The sequence below is a fragment of the Juglans regia genome, chromosome 6 (genome assembly GCF_001411555.2).
Source record: "Juglans regia cultivar Chandler chromosome 6, Walnut 2.0, whole genome shotgun sequence".
Classification (NCBI taxonomy): Eukaryota; Viridiplantae; Streptophyta; class Magnoliopsida; order Fagales; family Juglandaceae; genus Juglans; species Juglans regia.
Genome location: NC_049906.1, coordinates 9,134,637 through 9,144,829, shown reverse-complemented (window position 1 = coordinate 9,144,829; position 10,193 = coordinate 9,134,637). Strand labels below are relative to the sequence as shown.

At 36.3% G+C, this 10,193-nt stretch overlaps 1 pseudogene; it reads left to right on the top strand.

Moving 5' to 3' along the window:
• The first annotated feature begins 336 nt into the window (after positions 1-336).
• On the top strand, positions 337-6,489 carry LOC109015074 (annotated as a pseudogene).
• The last annotated feature ends 3,704 nt before the right edge of the window (positions 6,490-10,193 follow it).

Genomic DNA, 10,193 nt, shown 5'->3' with positions numbered 1-10,193 from the left:
CAGTGAATGGTTGTTGGGTATCTCGTGGTATTAGTGTTGATGTTGGAAGTTTTTTTTTTTTTTTCTTAAGTTTGCTTCAGTAGATTTAGACGGTTTATGGAGACTTATTTTAATGTTACATTATTTCTAGTTTGTTATTTGAGTCATGAAGAAGAGTTGATTTTATTTGGGTTATTGGATTGAAAATTGGATAAATGAGTTTATATGGTTTATTTAATTGAAGTATTTATGTTTGATTTGAAGTTTGGGAAATATATATTCTTGAATTTGGAAGTACTCTAGCCTTGTTAGTGTTGATTATCAGGTTATATGAGTTAACTATCCGGACCCTCGGAGATGGAGCGTTACATCGTTGAAAGTTGCTTTGTTCTGGTACGCGTCGAACAATGTGTTAGACATTGCATTGTAGATGTAACCCTTGCAGATGTAGTCGTCTTGTTCCTACTTGATTCTTGCCCGACTTTGAGCAATTGTCTCATCCTCATTTGCAGACGGCCTATGAGTGGTTAGAACATACACCACTTTGAGACTGTCCAAGAGGAAGTGAATTTTCTTTTGCCAACGTCGAAAATTTTTGTTTAATTATTTTTTATTATAGGAGATGTTGTGTAATAGTAACTAACTTTCTGAACCTCCGGCGTTACGTTCATAACATCAATCTTCAGTATTTAAACCCCAGCCTTAGCAAGAAAATCAGCCACGGAGTTGGAGCGCCTAGTATATCGGAACGGACATGTACTGGCGTGCTCTGCTCGCATCCGCTCTCACCAGATATCCGCGTAAGTTCCTCACGCATCGTTAATCTAAAACTTCTTTCACGGTTCAATGAAATTATGTTATCGTTTTCTGGTTTGGATGAGTGGAAAAAGAAGGGGGAGGAGGGATATATACGAGTTTGGTTAATGCTCTGTTTTTTCTTTCTTTTTAAATTTCTTGTATTAATGCCTAATACGTTACTTATGCTCTGCGTGTATGTATGAGTCCAAGACTTTGTATGATGTTGACCCTAAACTTTTTAAGAAAACCCGATTCAGGTAGGTGAATTTTGCTTATGATAGGTACTTCGGCTTTGTATTCTGACAGAAAAGCTTTTCGCTTCAAAAGAAAGGTTTTTTGGAGAAATCAGGTGGAGTGAGGGAAGTTAACATGGAGAAAAGCTTTTCGCTTCAAAAGAAAGTTTTTTTGAAACAAACAGAGCACTTTGAATCTTCTGGGCTTATAAAATAATTACAAATTATAAAAATATTTTGGAAACATAATAAGGTAAGAAAGCAGTTCAAATTATAAGATAAAATAAATTGATTTGCTGCAATGTCGCTGGTTATGCTTATGGAACTGAAGCCAAGAGATTTGTTTGTCTAGAAAATTTACATTAATCTTTCCCCATAGTTGTATTCTTTGGAAATTATGAAATATTGAGTCTTAGTGAGAAAAATACAATGAAGAGGTTGCCTTTCTCTGATCTCAAATTACAGCATATGTGGGTGTTTTTCTTGGGTTCATGGTTTATATACGCTTTGATTTGACATTTTTAGCAGGATTGATCATGGCATTGTAAGGATCTGATTTATATAGGTTGGTCATGCATTTAATCATATATGAACTTAAGGTGCAAATGATTAAAGTTAGACAACACATTGATTGGAACTCTTCAGGAATACTAGACAACACATTGAACTATGGAATGATTAGTAGTTTATTGCATGGAAATGATAGTTGTAGTTGTGAATGTACAAGCGTCTCACAATCACTTTTAAAAAACTATTAACATTAAAATTAACTATTGACATTAAAACTATTAACTATTAACATCATTTTAGTATGTAACCCTTAAAATTAATTGAGCTAAAATAACTATTAACATTGACTCTGAAAGTACTGCTGCTTGAGTTACATATACTAAAATAGCTCCTATAGTTTGCCTTTTGGCCAGGTTACTACCTATATTCTAATTTTGAAAATTTTATTTTCTGTGCTTTCACTTTGATTAAATCTGTCGTTCTTTTAATATTATATTAATTAACTATTAAAAATTCTTACTGGACATGCCACATGTCAGGAAAAATAAAAATATAATATAAATAACAAAAAAAATTAAAATTAAAATTAAAAGAAAGAACTTAAAAATAAAAAGAAAAACCAATAAAAATACTTGCGTATCAACAAACGTTTAACAAGTTATAAACAATAATCGGAGGAGGAGGAGGGGCAGGCACCTCCCCTGCCAAATCAAAGGGTGTGACTGCCATGGCCACCCCCTTTGAGAACTGGCGGTGGCTGCAGCACCCTCTTTCTCTTCAATGGGTGGCCCCTCGATCTCACTGGGGGCCTTCATGCCCTTTGAGAAACTAGGAGTGACCACGGCCATCCTCATGTTGATCTGGTGGCCATCTGAAACGGGGTGCATTTGCTACTTTCACTAACATTCTCTTTTTCAGGAAATGTAGGATATCATTCACCACGTTTCCTATATTTCATCTGAAGTGCTACAATCTCCCCCCCATGTGGATGTTTGATTTCCACACTTTTGACTGGAAACTGACTCTGTTATTATTTGTAATGATTTAAGAAAAGAGATGTTGGATTAAGTAGCAAATGCACTTCAGCATACACACCACCTAGAGCCTAGATGCAAAGTACAAAGGGCAAGTACCCTTTTGTTTGAAGTAAAGTATTATGCAACATGACAATCTTATAACTGATTACATAAAATTTAAACACAATATTTAATATAATTCTCTTGTGCTTTACAAAATATTGAATTCAATGCTAATATATGAAATAATTTGCAGATCTAAAGTATATAAGCACCCTCATCATCGAGCATAGGACCATCATCATTGCTATCAAAAAATTTATAATCCTCATCATCATCTACATCATTTAAATTAATGATCCAAACAAATAGCATATAGTTAAAATTGACAAACTATAAAACCACACTTTTTGTGCTTTAAGTTTACTAAAAATCTGCCGTGCCGAATGTGCGATTGTCTTTGGTAACAAAGTGCTTCCGCCTTGGCACATTGTGATTTGCACTTGAGCTTGCTTGAACCAACAAGGGGAAAACTGAAGTCATACATGGGCTTATACCCCCTTTTATGGACAAGTGACACAATGGCTTATATTAAAAAGTGACTAATCAAGGTTACAATTAAGCACTTTAGAAATTATTATAAACTGTAAGAATTTCTTCCTAGGCAATGTGGGCTTCTATTTGCCACCCTTCTTGTACACAGTCTGGGGTGTTACACTATTATGGTGGCATGTTCCCCTCAATGCATTGGTCAGAAATCATAAAAGAGAAGTAGTGGTGACCGTCCCTAATTGGATGGAGGAATGCTGAACTTTCATTGATTCTCATCAGGCAGCCAGTGGCCTCTACCATGTTTGAAGGGACATCATTAGAGCTGTTAAAAGTGCTTACGGCCTGAAGTACCTAATCTGATATTTGACACATGGGCTTGTACTTTCAACTAGGCATGTTGGACAGGGTTATGGTAACTATTTAATGGATGATCAAATTGGGATATTGTCTAATGAAAATGATAACTTCTGTTCACGTTTTGGAATTGCAGCATATAATTCCAGTTAATGATTTTATCCAAGAGTGGAATTATGTTGGGTTGTACCCATATTAATCTTGTTAACATATAGTAAATTAAAGTAATAACATCATCAAAATAATTTCTTAGGTAAGTGTTATAGTTTAGAGTCCTCAGATGACTCTACAGAATGTAAAATATAAATGATGTCATCATCTCCTTTTTACCTTATTGTTGCTAGCTTGGTGCACCTAGACAAACGCCTAGTTGAGCAGCTGGGTCTGTCACCAGGGCCTTTATTTTGCCAGGACCAGATACTTGAAAATTCCCTTCTGACTAAAACTCACTATTCATCCCTCACTACAACAAATAAGGTCTTTTGGAACGAAAAGTTTCATCCCAAAAGACAAAAATTTCACGAAAAAAAAAGTCCCAAAATTGTTCCAATAAAACTGTCCCAAAAGGTATTTTGGGACGAAAATTACAGGCCTGTTGGAATCCTTGGAGGAGGTAATATTGTGAAGTAAAAAATTTTCTGAATACATGAAGTAGAGCCACTGGAGTGAAAAAATATTGATGATGAACCGACTTTTGTTTCATTACAGATAGAATCTTTGTCTGTTACATTTCATGGGCATGATCTCATAGTCGATTCTGAATTGGCGCTTAACTATGGCAGGTTCGTGAGTCTTACCTTCTTACTCTATTTGTCTAGTCGTGTGAGGAGTCTTTATTTGGATCCATATAATTACTTCAATTAATCTGGACCTGTTCTGAATTGGACCTGTTCAGACGTTGAGATTGGAGAAAGAAGTTGAACTTTTGGTTGCCCAGGTGTGTATACTTTGGCTTTTGTTATTTTTTCTTTCAACTTTTTAAATTAACTGTCTCTTGTGACTTCCATATACGCGTTGGCTCTAGGACGATGGAGGTGGGGAAACTCTTGAACGAGTTTATGAGCGTTTGGAAGCCTTAGATGCAGCAACTGCTGAGAAGCGTGCTGCTGAAATTTTGTATGGTCTTGGATTCAATAAACAGATGCAGGCGAAGAAAACTCATGATTTTTCAGGTGGCTGGAGAATGAGGATTGCTTTAGCGCAGGCTCTATTTATGAATCCAACCATTCTTTTGCTTGATGAACCTACCAATCATCTTGGCAAGTCATTTGATCAAATAGCTTGTTCTCTGTTACATGGTCTTTTGTTGGGACTTTCTAATTTTATTGAAATCTGAAATTGGTGGAGCCTGCGAAGGAAGACCAATTCTTATTGTTTCTTTGTCTGACTATGTTGTAACAAAGCTAATAATTTGCTTCTTGAGTAATTTAATATTGACTAACTCGCAATATATCTTTCTATGGGAAAACATTTTTAGGTGCTTCCACATTGGGCATCTTGTTACTTGTATATACCTTTTTGAAGTTTCACAGGTTAATGGACATTTGTTTGAGGAATGTGTTTGGTCTTTTGGTGAAATTGTGATCTTTTTTTGTTTGAGGTAGGAATTAGATAGTTTAAGCGTTAAAATGTGGTAATAATATTTGTTGGTTGTACATCTGTGGCTGTTCTACAGCCTTGTCCTTCACCCCACTCTTCATTTGCTCTATTGGATACCCATTAGGCCCCTTGGACATAAAGGGAGGTATTTTTCTCCCATCCCATAGCCCTGTTCCTTTCTCACGAAAATTATATATGGAGACAGGATTGACCTAGTCTCTGTGACACAACCAAAAATAGTTTTTTCCGAATCTGATAGCTGAATGCCTTTGATTGATTCGCATTTCTTTCTTCAAGTTGTTTTAAATGTTCCCATGTTACTTAGAAAAAGGATGTTGCTATGTTTGTTTTATTATGTGGTTTAAAAAAATGGACAGATATGATGGTGTTGATTTACCATTTGTGTCTGGAGGACAGATCTAGAAGCTTGTGTCTGGTTGGAGGAGACTTTGAAGAAGTTTGACCGCATCCTGGTTGTGGTATCACACTCCCAGGACTTCCTTAATGGTGTCTGCACAAATTGAAGCTCTACACTGGTAACTTTGATCAATATGCAGTTCAGACTCGTGCTGAACTGGAAGAGAACCAGATGAAACAGTAAAAGTGGGGAGCAGGAACAGATTACTTCGAAGAAGGAATATATAGCACGATTTGGGCATGGTTCATCAAAGCTAGCTCGCCAGGCTCAGAGCAAAGAGAAAACATTGGCAAAAATGGAGCAAGGTGGACTTACTGAAAAAGGTGGTGAGAGACAAGGTATTGGTCTTCCGCTTTGTTGATGTGGGGAAGCTTCCACCGCCAGTGCTTCAATTTGTGGAAATAACATTTGGTTATACACCTGAGAATCTCATATACTTTAACATCGATTTTGGGGTAGACTTGGACTCGAGGATTGCTTTGATTGGACCCAATGGAGCTGGGAAGAGTACATTGCTGAAGCTGATGACAGGTGACCTGGTTCCTATTGATGGCATGGTCCGGAGGCATAATCACTTGAAAATTGCATCAGCATTTGGCTGAGAAAAATGACATGGAAATGTCTGCATTTCAATATATGATTAAAGAATGCCCAGGGAATGAGGAAGAGAGGATAAGGGCAGCAATTGGGAAATTTGAACTGTCCGGTAAAGCTCAGGTGATGCCAATGAAGAATTTATTGGACGGGCAAAGGAGACGAGTGATCTTTGCATTGTTGGCATACAGGCAGCCCCACTTGCTGCTGCTTGATGAGCCAACTAATCACTTGGATATTGAGACAATTGATTCATTGGCAGAAGCATTGAAAGAGCGGGATGGGGGTATGGTTCTTGTTAGCCATGATTTCAGGCTCATAAACCAGGTAAGCACATGAGATATGGGTTTGTGAGAATCAAGTTGTTACGCGGTGGGAAGGCAATATCATGGACTTGAAGGAGCATCTCAAGTGAAATGCTGGTTTATCTGATTGAACCTTAGACCCAGATGGATCCAATATAGGATATTATTATTAGTAAAACCTGGGTAGTGTTACAGTTAATGCCAGGGATCACTGCATCTAAATGAATTTGAAGAAGACCAAAGAGCGGCATAGGCCATGAAGGCTTTTGGCTACTCTGGTTAATTATAACAACCTAGTCGGAAATAGCTATTATCATCGTCCTTTCGCTTAATCGTGTTTATATTGCTTATTAATGGTCGTCCCAGTGCCAATATGAACCATCTTGTACCAGTATTCCATTCATGAAAACGGTAAGTGCACTGTACAGTCTATTTGATATAGAGAAGTTATATTTTCGCGGTCTTTCTCCAGCACTGGTTTTTCCCTTTTTGTTTGGCTATCAAGAAAAGAAAGGAAAAAGGTGTTTCGTTGGCTAAAAGAAATGAAAATCACAACTCCAACTAAATCAAGGCAACGAAATTGGTTCAATATAACTAGTTTTCTCTCTCTCTTGGAGCCCCAAGTAATAATGGGATTTTGTAAAGTTGTGTTATGTTCTACATGAGTCGACAACCATCTTTTTTCATGATTCTAAATGAGGCTGGATGGTAGCAGATTTGCCACCATCAATGTATTTTACAAGTCCAACTTTCAAGAGGGATACAACTCTACTTTCAAAGTTAGAGTGAAAACATGTGGAAATCGGCGAATCAGGTATGGAGGGTTGGGGACGAGATTACGTGTCTTGAAATTGGAGCAGCGGGATGCTAATCGTTTTAGAGCCCATTTCCAAAATCAGCTTTGACCGATTGTTAGTGTTGGGAATTTGAAATGTGGAGGCAATGGGAAGACACCCATGATGGCGGATAAACAAAGCCATTGTCTTAACACCAAGGATAGAGAGAATTCTTATGGCCAAAGATTGAGCTGAGTATTTAGCTTATCCACCCATTTAAACCTTGAAAATTTGAATGGACAAAAAAAAAAAAAATTTGATTTGAATTTGATAACATCTCATACCTTAACCGAACCTTCTCTAAACTCCAAATGAAACCCATTTGTTCAAGGCTCATTAAGGCCAACGAATTTCGGCCACTTGGCAAAGCCTTTTGAGTAAGTTTTCTCCCACCTATGGCAGACCAGCCTCTGCCCAAAGCTTGCCCCAAAGTCATGCATGATGTGAGGCCGAAGGTCACCTCACCACCACCCTTCTATTGGATATTTCTTTGGATAAAAACCACTCACTATTCCCACTGTTTTGCCCCTTGTTTTGGCCAAACCCATAATCACCAAAATGTCACTCATGCTCTTCTTTCAGTCTTCAGAATGTGTAAGAGGCGTTCAGGTCTTTACTTCCTTCACTTCACCACTTTTCACTCAGAGTCTTGCAAAAAAACAATTAGGAGCTCTCTCGGGCAGCTTTCAGTGGCTTTTTGCGTGCCATTTCTGGAACCCTTGTAAGTTTCATCTCACAATAATTCCTTCATGAACGTTGTTCTTCTTTGAGTCTAATTTATGTGGGTATCTTGTTTGTTTGATTTCATAGTCGTTTGATTGGTAAAAATTTATTTTAACTATGGAAAGGTCAATCTAGATGACAATCTGGATGGTGTGTTGAGTTTTGGACTTTTTGACCAAGCTAATAGACGATTCTTGGTCCGAAATTTTTATGGAGTATTGTTAACATCTATATATGAATGTTTTGTCAAGATTAGTTGCATGATTAAAGATTTTGAAGAAATATTTTCTCAAATATAGATACTTAGAAACTGGAAGAGGAAACACAGTTTCTGTTTTTAGAATGTTTGAGTTTTTTGTAGTTTAATCTTAATCCAATGGCTTTCATATTTTTATTTGATGATTCTAAACCATTTATCTACATATTAGGATGTTAGTTTGAAGCTTTTTGACATCGATTCCAAATATGTGAATTTTTATGCAAGAGATTATACAGTTGGGTCAAAAGTTTGATGTTTTTAGTTAGATCCATATTTTGAGTTATTTTTATCCATGTATTTTAAGTTTAATGCTTGGATATACTTTAGGACAGAATTTTAAACCATTTTATGTTTATTTTTTGAAGACCTCACCATAGAATGCCTTAGATCAAGTGTTTGATCAAAACTAGTTGGGAAAGAAATTATGTTTTTGGCTCAGGGTAGAAGCCGAGTGCTTCATGTGCTATTTTGTGATTTTTTGTGACTTTTATGTGTTGATTCAAAGCATGTTAGTTCTTAGGTTTTTGTTATGAACATGTTAGAAGAAACTTTTGAATTTTTAGAGTTTTTGGAAATGCTTTGAAATAGGTCAAACCTTGAGATTCAAAAGTTGTATTTTAGTTAAAAAGTTTGGATATTTTTACTAAAGATGTAATGCTCCATTCCCGAAGGTCCGGAGAGTTAACTCTTAATACTTAAAATTAACTTAAATAACACAACTATAAAATTCAGAAAATCCCATAAAATATTAATTCACTTAATCAATTCAAAAATCTAAGTTCTTCCATGGCGACAATAAAGAAATCCCCAATAACATAAATTAGAAATTCTCCAAAACTCGAAAACATCCTCAACTCATCAAATCAAATACCTAAAAAAATAAATCAGTTTACTAACTACGACCCTCAAATAAGCATTTGTACCCTCAGGCACTTATTCCACTACGATCATCACACCTTGCTAAACTTTCTACTCTCGTTCTCCAGCTGAAGCATCAAAATTATCTGAAAAATATATGGAGATAGGGGTGAGTTATCAACAACTCAGTAAGCAGAGAACATATACCAGTGTATAAACATGAGCATTTACAAAAATCAGAATGCAGAACAAAACATTTTCATTTTCAGAGTGCGGAAGCAGAACATATTATCAAAATATCAGAGTGAAGATTTAGAAATAATTTCATTCAAAATATTCTTTGGCATAGCATAAATGATCATGATCATCATCAGAACATCATATCAGAAGAGAGGCCATGTATAATCCCCGTGGTAGGGTTGTGCATCTGCGGATAGCCAAGCAGAACATGAAACACTCTGTCACCAAGGTGTGCACTCAAAACAGAGACCACTACTCTAACCCGTGGCAGGGCCATATCCACTATTATTACCTGCGGTTGGGCTGTATCCACTATTGTAACCCGTGGTTGGGCTGTATGCCACTATTGTCACCCGTGGCAGGGCCGTAACTGAATAGAGCGGAAACAGAATCAAATTCAGAATCAGAAAGTCATGCCAAAAGTTTTCAGAAATCACGTCTTATCCAAACAGAATACTAAACAAAATCATATCACAACATAATTTATGCACAAAATTTAATATTCGCTCTCTTTTTCAAAGTTCAGAAACAGAATATCAAAAATAAGCTCATGTCTACACCAGTCATGACAGAAAATACGTTTTTCTTAAACAGAATCTCATGAGTAATGCAGAACAAATATCTGAGGTAGTTTTCAAATTTCTTTTCATCGCAGAACATGCACATTTTCCAAAAAGGACATCAATTCATTTTATTTAATGCAAAGTCTAGTATAGGAATCCCACTTACCTGGACTTTTTAGCTTTTTAGAATTTTTCTAAAAAATGCCGAACAAATATTAATCGTCACCGATAAAATAATCACGTAACTTCCATAAATTTCCGATCAAACATGTACCTCAATATTTAAACCTAAAATGCTAAAATAACCTATTTTCTTAAACTTCTAAAATTATCCTAACCCTTAAAATATTATCACT